Source organism: Pelodiscus sinensis, chromosome 4 (genome assembly GCF_052426305.1).
Source record: "Pelodiscus sinensis isolate ZL-2025 chromosome 4, ASM5242630v1, whole genome shotgun sequence".
Taxonomy (NCBI): Eukaryota; Metazoa; Chordata; order Testudines; family Trionychidae; genus Pelodiscus; species Pelodiscus sinensis.
The window spans coordinates 122,707,902-122,718,749 of NC_143055.1; the positions used below are offsets into that span (position 1 = coordinate 122,707,902).

Below are 10,848 nucleotides of genomic sequence, written 5' to 3' on the forward strand. Positions count from 1 at the left end.
TCTCAATTTCAGCTCCAGCTTTCTGGTTTTCTATCTACGATCTAGTTTCCCAATTTCAATTTACTTATTTCTCAATTTCAGCTCCAGCTTTCTGCAGCAGCCTTTTTACATATATCCATGGTTTCCCAACGCAAAAATTTGTAGAGAGGAAATAAAATGACAGGCCTGATCCTGACATGATGCTCAGCAGGAAATTGGGGTGTTTAGCCCCACGTTGAAGAATCAGATCTTATAATACTAACTGAAATCTTTCAGAATCAAATACTTGTGTATTCAATGGCAGCTTTTCCTCATGACATTCCAGCACCAGCAGAAAGTCTGGCATAACTGCATGACACTGACCCAGTTATACTGTACAATCACAATACATGCCATCTTTCCATTTCAGGGATTTGGTAACTCATCATTTTTACTATCATGGCTAATTCCGTAATGAAGGACTTTTATATTTACCTTTCAGGATTGTACACCCTAATCAGATGCCTAGACAAAGATAATCTGCAGCTATCTTTATATCTCCAGTCTTCATGACGTTTAATTTAGAGCCCGCCTACACAAGACCAGCTCCCCAATACACAGGAGGGGTACAGAGAAGTACGTGACAGCTCCCTATGACATCACTGTCTTTGTTGTTTGAAAAATGAATTTTTTAAAGAGAATTACACAGTCTACAATCTGAGAGAGATTATCCTATGGTACGCTGATCATATGAAGAAAAAGGCCAATGAAACATATGATATTTGTCTTCACAGGTTCTTCACTCTTGATTACTATCTCCCACCCCTCAAAAATCTGAATAGCAGTTAAGCATGAATATTTTCTTACAGAAGAAGTTTCTTTGTTTGTTTTTACTTTTAGGGCCTTAACACAAACCCTTTAGTTGTTCAGCTCTTATTGAAAATACAGAGCAATTCCTCTTTTCCTGGTATGTACATTTATGGTTTTGGGAACCCTGAAGTCTAGTTATCCTAGAGCTCTTTGGACAGGAAGTAATGGAAAAACAGCAATAATAATAAAACCGCTTGCCTCATGTGGTGTTAGGTTCCCTCCTCCCTGCATTCTTCTCATGCGACATAGAATTTCCACAATCATTTAAGAAATCAGAAACAGACAGGCCTGTTATTTAACCTTGCACACAGACAACTGGAGTGACTAATATTCACTGAGTTTTCCTATCCAGGAGAAGCTCTTTCTTTGCTGGAGCTTTCATTCACAAACCTAAGAAAGTGGAGCCAAATGACTAACACCAAAAAGGAGCTTCATGCAAAACAAATGCAAACCCACACCCACACCCACTTCCCTGAAAATCCTTGCGAAAGTAAAGAAAACTGTATAAAGTTCCTTACGGCAGAACAGCCTGTTTTCTAACCCCTTCCCATAAAGCCTAGTTCTTCTTCGGAAGTGGGTCTGGCCCACGAAAGCTCATCATCTAATAAACCATCTTGTTAGTCTTTAAAGTGCTACATTGTCCTGCATTTTAGTTCTTCTTCAGGATGCCTTGGAAGTCTCTCACTGCTCCATAAACCACCCACATGCACCCAGCCAATTTGCTGGGTTCCTCCAGGGAGCTGCCTACCCATTAATCAGCTCTTCTCCCCCCACCTCTCAAACACAGCAAACCTCCCCATCTAGCCAGTTACGTCTCCTAAAACCAGATCCGGAGGCATAAAAACCCAAAGTCTTGTTCCATGGCTTTGGTCCGTCTACACAGCATCTAGACACGATGCACCAATCATTATAAGAAGTCATTCGAATAAGAGAGAGGGGGCAGAGGAAACCCCATTATCAAATCCCCTCCCAAAGCCTGGGAAAGTGGAAGGTCTCGATCCAAACTTCGCAGCTCGGGCTCCTCGCTAAGAACAACTCCAAAGGGGGAAGCACAGCCCAGCCCAGCCCGTCGCAGACTTACCAGTGGGTTTCTAACGCGCAGGGGGGGGCTGGAGATGAGGAGTCGGAGTCTTTCCCTTCCCCCCGCAGTGGTGCTGGCTGGGGCTGGAGTCTGCAGGAGAGCCCGGGCAGCAGCATCTCCCCCAGCCCGGGCACCCCCCGCTCCGTAAGGCGGCGGCAGAGACCGCCACACGCTCGCCTCCCTGCCTGGGACCCCGCCTGGCTCTCCGCGCTGCTCCTGCCACGCGAGCCTAGTAGGGCTCCAGCGCCGCAACCATTAGAACCAGCGGCCTCCCCGCCGGCTCCTCGCTCCCTCCTCCGCACACGCCCCGCTCGCCGCCGAGACAGGCTGGCTGGGCTCCGCTCTCCCCCCTCCCTCTCTCCCTCCCTCCCAGCCCGCCCCGTGCTGGGGCCCTGGCAGGTCTCGGCTGTCTGGTTACTAAGCCAACCTCCGGGCCTGGCTGCCGCGGCTGAGATAGCTGCACTGACTGCCCCACAGCAAGAGAGGGAGAGCGCAGCTCCCTGCTTCCCCCAGGTAGGAACCCCCTTGCCACACGAGGGGGAGGCAGACGCCTAGCTGGGGGAAAGGCCGGGAGAAGATCCGTGCCTGAAATCCCAGCCCTAAGAAGAGGAAGCAAAATGCAGGACAAGGTAGCACTTTAAAGACTAACAAGATGGTTTATTAGTCTTTATTAGTGGTTTGTTAGTCTTTAAAGTGCTACATTGTCCTGCATTTTGCTTCAGCTACCCCAGACTAACACGGCTACATTTCTATCACTATTCTAAGAAGAAGAGGAGGATTCCCTGTCATAGAATCATAGAATAATAGGACTGGAAGGGACCTCAAGAGGTCATCGAGTCCAGCCCCCCGCCCTCAAGGCAGGACCAAGCTCCGTCTACACCATCCCTGACAGATGTCTATCTAACCTGTTCTTAAATATCTCCAGAGAGGGAGATTCCACCACCTCCCTTGGCAATTTATTCCAATATTTGACCACCCTGACAGTTAGGAATTTTTTCCTAATGTCCAATCTAAACCTCCCCTGCTGCACTTTAAGCCCATTACTCCTTGTCCTGTCCTCAGAAACCAAGAGGAACAAATTTTCTCCTTCCTCCTTGTGACACCCTTTTAGATATTTGAAAACCGCTATCATGTCCCCCCTTAATCTTCTTTTTTCCAAACTAAACAAGCCCAGTTCATGAAGCCTGGCTTCATAGGTCATGTTCTCTAGACCTTTAATCATTCTTGTCGCTCTTCTCTGTACCCTTTCCAATTTCTCCACATCTTTCTTGAAATGTGGCGCCCAGAACTGGACACAGTACTCCAGCTCTGTTACTCCAGCTGTCCCCTTGACTGAGAGAAGTATGCAAGACCTGCCATGTGCAACTTTATCCTGGGGGCTCCCTTACTCCTAGGAGAGAGAAGAAGATGCCTCCCAATTCACTCCAAGAGTAAACCTGCCAAGGAAACCATAAGCTGGGAACTCCAAAAGTCTAAGTCAGGGTGGGAGAGAGGACCCAAGAGTTCAGTAAGGTTAGGAGTCTAGGTGGACAGAAAGACCAGGAGGTCTAAGACCCTATACCAGCAGCTACATTTTACCAGTGAGATCAGAGAAATCACTTACCATTCTTCTCTGTTACTCAGGTGTTTCATTTGCAGCCTCCTCTTATTCCAACCTCTGAGGGTATGTCTACACTAGCCTCCTAGTTCAAACTAGGGAGGCTAATGTAGGCATTCAAAGTTGCAAATGAAGCCTGGGATTTAAATATCCCGGGCTTTATTTGCATGTTCCCGTCCGGTCACCATTTTTAATTCCACTAGTCCGAAGTAGCTGCCCACGGCTACACGCGGCAGTGAAACAGTAATTCAAACTAATGAGGTGTAACAGTTATTTCGAACTAAGGACTATCCTGTAGACTAGTCCTCCACATCCCTATAAGGGATGTCCTTTTTCCTTCAGCCTGGCTGGCTGATGTCTTCTCCACATTGTTTCAGGGTAGCAGGAAAGTAAGCTCTCACCAGCTCCCCCAGTCACACTTTGTTTTCCTACAGCAGTGTTTCCCAATTTTATTTGGCCATGGAATCCTTTTGAACTCAAAAGAATTTTGTGGAACCCCTGACTGATTGCACGTGTAGTGCTGAGTAGTGGATCGTCCTCACTCTATGCTGGCATTACACAGGGGCACTTATCGTGGCAAACAAATGAAAATGGTTTTCAATAAAATTCATAAATGAATGAAAATACCATTCCATTGCAATAATTCGGGTTGTAATGGAATTTTCTCACGGAACCCCTATATTCAGTTTGCAGAACCCCAGTGTTCTGCAGAACACCATTTGGGAAACACTGTCCTATAGTTACAGAAACCAGAATCTATATGCAACATATGGGCACATTTCATTATAAGACGCCTGTTTTCACTTGCTTATAAATTTGCCAAATTTCCATTCTGAAGACAAGATTAGAGAAAATTATGTTGTTTTCACCATTTTAAAGTAACTAGTTCAACTGATTTGTTGAGAAGCTGTACTACCACCAGCCTTTGGAACGGCGACTTGAAGTTTGGCTTTGCATCGTTCTCCTGTCAGGAACATGTTTTTTGCTGTTCCTTTGAAAATCTATCAAAATATCAAGTTAAAGCCCCAAAACAATCTCAAGCCACACATGCTCCATACTGACTTGTCTCTTTGTTCATAAAAGATGAAGTTGTGACACTATGAGACTTGCTGCTAATGGTTTGACACTTAATGGGCCCCATTTAAAGAAAACTCATGTGGACCTCTCAGTACCTTACACACAAGCTACAAACTACACTGTACTAGCATGCCTTCTTTATTTTATTCAGTTCCAGGCATTCTATTAACAGAATGATACTGAGAAACTTAAGGAAGTGTAGAGAAGAACAAAAATGAGAAAGGGACTGAGGGATTGACTCAAAAGGAAAGAGTTAAATACAGACTGGAAAAGATTTTCAAACGCAACTAGCCATTTTAAATGGTTACATTTTTTGGTGCCCAACTTGAGATATCTTAAGGAGACCTGATTTACAGAAAGTGCTCAGCCTTATAATCTGTTTGGGATCCAACATCACTACTCACTTTTGAAAGACTTGGCTACTTTGTATTACTTGGCTAGGTGATGAGAAGAGAATGGGTGAATACAGTATAAGCTGACAAACATTTGAAAAGGGGTAAACACCAAATAAATAAAGGAACTATTTAAGGCCCTGATACTACAGTGATATCCTCGAGGAGGGTGCCACATAAGAGCCTGAATCTATTCATGTGGCTCTAATAATAGATCGGGGCCTACAATATATACTAGAGTATCGTTAAATCTTGAGATGAAATTAAGAACGAACACATTTAGGATTAATATCCTGACACTAAGATCTATTAGACTGTGAAATAGTCTCTCAGGAGAAGCACCAGAAGCTAATATGCTAGGGATATTTAAAGCTAGGCTTGTCAAAATAGGCTTGTCACAATACTTAGTAAATGTGCAATAGGGAATAATCCCTCACTGGTATGGAGGTAGATCAAGTCTAGATAGACTAAGTCTTTTCCACATTCTAACTTCTGATTCTATTTTAACAAAGATTTTGTCTGGGAATTATATAGTGAAGATCTAAATTAAAGTATCTGTTAAAAGATTTAGGCAAGAGAAGAGATAAGAGTTGTTTTTATTTGAGATTTGAAATGATAGGAAGGGTCAGGGAGTCAGGAAAGCACTGCCTCTATCTACAGACTGTTTGGAAGAAAAGGCTTTCACATCAACATAGGCCAGATTTTGTGGAGGGACAGAGAGGAGTCTAGACAAGTGGGACAGGAAGTAGGAAAAAATTAGAGTGTCACTACAATTACATAAGTGAGCCTCCTGAGACTCACCTTACCTCCCAGATATGCTGGGGCCAACCCAGGACCCTCTCTCCTCTTTCCAGAAAGCCTGCAGGCTGGGGCAGGGGGTGCTGGAGGCCAAGGTCAGCCTCCAGAACCTCCCCCCCGGAGGAGTCGCCGTCTGGGGAATGCAGCTCTGGCCCCCCAAGAGGAGCTGCCACTGAAGCAGTATCACCTTTGCTTCCTTGGGTGGCCCCAGTAAGCTTTTCCCCCAGTCTTTCACTCCCACCTGCTAACATGAACCCCCTATCGCCTGCTGTAACTCCGGTGACCCCCATCCCTGTCCTGAGCCCCCCCAACCCCCACCTAGATTTCTGCACACCTATCCCCTGCCTTGAGTCCCCCCACAGTCCAAATCTTGTGTCGTCACCCCCACCGCCCTCGCTCCTGCACCTCCACACCCTTCTTAATCTAGCAAAAGACAGATAATCTGCACATATTGTCTACCAAGAAGGTCTGTCTATTGTTTGAATCACTTTCCTTCTTTTATTAATGCATACTTCTTTTTTCCTTCATTTTTGAAAAATACAGTAATTTAAAGCATGTTCACTTTCCTTTTGTTTTCTACACAAACTGAAAAAAAAAACATTACTTCACTTAAAGCCCTTAGCAATGCTGGTACATCTGCTAGTCTTCAATATATCAGCTTCATACATGCTCATGAACAAACAAACAACATGATTCATCAGATTTTTTGTATTTCAATTTTGTTTTTAGCACAGCATATGGAGTAAAGATTATGGATCTGGCAAAAGAGAGATTGGAGTGGGACCTCACAATGTAGGCAAAAAAATCTAAGATGGCCCCATCATGGTGTGACTGGCCATTTAAAGTGAGTCAGTTTTGCTTTACCTGTGTGGTGACTTAACCCTCCCCCGCTGCTGATCCTGATCTGGTGATTTAATTACAATTAGTGATCCCAGCTGTGAAAGGATCAGAGCCAGCACAGAAGGGAGAGGGAGGAGCTCAGTGTGGGAAGACAGCCAGGAAAGAGAAGTAATGGGGATTTCCTTTCTTGGGGAAGAGTCTCAGGAAGCTAAGTTGGAGAGGGTTGGCATTTGTGGAAGGACTTAAAAGGGAAGGGTTTTGAGGTAAAATGGAAGGTTCGAGAATGTGGCCAGCCCCAGAGAGGTGCAGAAACAGGCAACCTTGTACTGAATATCTTTTAACTTTTATTTAAAATGCTTTTAACTATAACTTTTTATTTATCAGCTTTTTACAGGCGTGGGCGCCAGATAACTATGAACAGTAACAATAAATAAACTGCAATGCAATAGAGGAAAATACCCTGAGGTTTTTCCAAGTCCCAGTAATTATCAATAACACCCCAGGGATTGTTATCAGTTATATTTACATTAATTTTACTCATAAGGTCTAACATCTATCTAAACTCCTAACTATACTATTTAACAAACTTCTAACTAACTTACTCTTAACACTATTATTTATCAAACCTTTAACTAACTTTACACAGCAATACTCACACTTATCAGACATACAAGGGACAACAGAGACAACAGCATATTCGTTATTCGTTACGCTCTGCGGAAGATTCAGTAGATTCGGTGAGCGGGAGGGGGCCCTCGGGTGATCAGCCCTCAGAACCTGGCTCGTGTTCTGCCTTCCAAATTTTCGGGAACCCTCAACTGGATGCAGGAGGGGTAGCTGCTTTATAGAGAGAGCAAGAGCTTTCCCGCGCTTAGTTGTGATAGACTTAACAGATTCTGTCTGCCTAGTGACAGGCTGAGGGGGAAAGGTAGGGGGTGAGATGGCCCTTGACTGGTGTGAACTTTGCATGACCCTTACCTGCCTGGTGTTTTACTCCTGGTTTTTACTGATCTTAAGTCACATAGTGCAGTATTTTTGGTTTGAGGGGAAGGTAATCTTGGGCTAGGAAGGCTATGCGCACGAGGCCTGGCCAGAAAAGAGCCTGCTTTTACAAAGGGGTCTCTGGGGGAAGTAGGGAATCCTTCTAGGAAGCAGGGTGTCAATGGAAAATTGTCCTAAGAGAGAGACAATGTTCAGCTAAAGGACCAGAGAAGAAACTATGCAGTCTCTGGAAAGAGCAGAGAACCTCAGTGTAGCCCAAGAGGGGCAGAAGAATAATTTGTTTAGACATTTATTTGGATTTTCAGTTGGACTCTATTACCTCAGAAGAGGGCTGAATTTAGAAAGCCGACTGGCCAGAGGGTTCAGTAGTGGAAGATGTAGCTGGACACAGGTCATTGCAAAGCCAGATAAGTAGATACAGTAAACTTCCGATAATCGGCAACTTTAGGACCCAGGGGGTGCCGGATTATCAGATATGCCGGACTATCAGAAGGGGGGGCTATGAGGGGTCTGGGGTGGGGTGGGGTGGGGGGATGCTACCCCAGACCCCCTCATAGCCCTCCCTTCTGATAGTCCGGCTCTGCCCCAGGAGTCCCTGATACAGCCGCTGCTGGTCAGTTCAGCAGCGGCTGAATCGGGGACGCCTGCAGCAGAGCAGCTGGAGTGCTGCCGGGTTGGTCCGGTAGCGCCGACCCTTGGCGCCGTGAGACCAACCCATCAGCACCCTAGCTGCTCTTGGGGACGCCTGGGACAGAGCAGCTGGGGTGCTGACGGGTTGGTCCCGCAGCGCCGTTCCTCGGCGCTACTGGACCAACCCGGCAGAACCCCAGCTTCTCTGCCCCACGTGTCCCCAAGTCAGCCGCTGCAGAAACTGATCAGCGGCTGACTCCAGAAAGCCAGAGGCAGAGCTGCTCTGCCCCGGGCTTCCTAGAGTCAGCCCTGGTCAGTTTCAGCAGCGGCTGAATCGGGACGCCTGGGACAGAGCAGCTGGGGCGCTGCTGGGTTGGTCTGGTAGCGCCAAACCTCGGCGCTGCAGGGACCAACCCAGCAGCACCCCAGCTGCTCTGCCCCATGTGTCCCCAATCAGCTGCTGCTGAAACTTATCAGCGGCTGACTCCAGAAAGCCAGAGGCAGAGCTTCTCTGCCCCGGGCTTCCTGGAGTCAGCCCTGGTCAGTTTCAGCAGCCTCTCCTATGCCAGGCTCTGATTCCAAAAGGTGCTATGGATGTAAGTGGAACTGCCTACAGAGCTGATCTGGCATAACATATCTGCATAGGAGCGTTCCTATAGAAGTCAATAGAACTACCAATATGCTTAAAACTAAGCATGTGCTTAAGTGCTTTGGTGGATCTGAATCTAGATTTCCAAGCATAAACTTGGAAGTGGTTGGAAGCCACACTATAAGGATATGTTTACACTAGCCACTCTAGTTCGAACTAGGGTGGCTAATGTAGTCATTCAAACTTGCAAATGAAGCCCGGGATTAAAAATCCTGGGCTTTATTTGCATGTTCCCGGGCGCTGCCATTTTTAAATGCCTGGTAGTTCGGACTCCCTGCCCGCGGCTACATGCAGCATGGGCTAGGTAGTTCGAACTAAAGACCGTAATTCAGACTACCGTTACTCTTCCTGCAATGAGGAGTACCGGCAGTCTGAATTAGGGGCTTTAGTTCGAACTACCTAGCCCATGCTGCCTGTAGCCGCGGGCACGGAGTTCGAATTACCGGGCATTTAAAAATGGCAGCGCCCGGGAACATGCAAATAAAGCCCAGGATATTTTAATCCCTGGCTTCATTTGCAAGTTTGAATGACTACATTAGCCACCCTAGTTTGAACTAGGGTGGCTAGTGTAGACATACCCTTACAGTGTTCTACACTAAGGAGACTTACAGTGTTTTTAGCCAATTTCTGTGTTCAGATATACATTCTCGAATGAGATTGAAGACAAGAAGAGTTAATTGCACCTGTATATCTTGAAGATAGATTCTTGCCTGATGTCTTCCAAATGAGCCTTTTTTTTCACATCTCTGTTTACTAAGGGTGTCAGTTTTCAACAGGTTACAGTTAACCAGTGGGGACTAAGGATGTTAAGTAATGGTTAATTTACTAGTTGAGTAGTTGATGGAATTTCCATCGACTAGTCGATAGGCGCTTCCACATTCCTGCTTTGAAATGTACAAGAGCCTCTACTGGGGCTATTGTACTTTTTAAAGGAGGAATGTGGAACTCTGCATGCAGCCCGGGGCCAGTGGGAACTCCCGCTGACTCTGGGCTGCACGCAGCATGCCAGCTTTGAAATGTATAAGAGTCTCCAGCAGGGGCTCTTGCGCAGTTCAAAGTGGCAGTGTGAAGCCCAGAGTCAGCTGGGGACTCCCCAGATGATCCCAGGCTCCATGCGGCATTTCAGCAGAACCCAGGGTCAGCTGGGGACTCCCTAGTTGATTCTGGGGTCTGCAGAAATGCTGCGCTGGTGCCCGGGATCAGCTGGGGAGTCCCCAGTTGACCCCGGGCTCCATGCGTGGCAGTGCCTCACAGCCGAGCCGGGAATCAGCTGTGCAGCAATGCCGCATTGAAACACTGAGGCAGTGTTTCAGAGGGATAGCACCGCACAGCTGAGCCAGGGATCAACTGTGTGGTGCTGCCCCTTTGAACTACCCCTTCTTCCCCCCCACCTTTGCTGCCTCTATCTGATAGAGGCAGCAAGTGTGGGGTGGGGGGAGGATGGACTTGTCGACTGACTGTCCGATAAGCATTTACTTATTGGATAGTCGACTATGTCTTAACATCCCTAATGGGGACTGGAGCATATCCCTGCCTGCTGCAGGCAGAGGGCTGCTCCAACCCAATGGTGTCCTCCATGGGCAGAAGAAGAGGGGAGCTCCAACCTGACTAGAGCAGCCCCTGTCTGTGGTGAGGAGGTTGCTCCAGCCCAGCCTGGGTGGAGTGACCCCCTCACCCCATTTAATTAGTTAATGGTATAAACATAATATGGGCCATAAAGGTGGATAAAAGGCAGCATTTAATACTACAGGCAGAGCAGGCTGAAGAACCAGTGAGGGCAGTATAGAACAAGGAAGGAGATAAGGAGACCCCATCAACTAGAAGGCATGGGATGCATAGTCCTAGGGATGGGGGATCCACGACAACTATCCCCAAGAGAAGATGGGCAGTGTTGGTCTGGGACTCCCTTCTAACAGGGACAGAATCATCCATCTGCCATCCACACGTGGAATCT

General features: G+C 46.8%; 1 protein-coding gene across 15 annotated transcripts in view; it reads right to left on the reverse strand.

The window, feature by feature from the left end:
• PTPN13 (protein tyrosine phosphatase non-receptor type 13) overlaps nt 1-2,245 on the reverse strand; it is a 236,856-nt gene extending 234,611 nt beyond the window's left edge. For all 15 annotated transcript variants that reach the window (XM_075929556.2, XM_075929553.2, XM_075929548.2 and 12 more), the window contains exon 1: nt 1,910-2,245. The gene's annotated coding sequence lies outside the window, so the exon portion shown is untranslated. The remainder of the gene's footprint in view (nt 1-1,909) is intronic.
• Nucleotides 2,246-10,848: the final 8,603 nt, after the last annotated feature.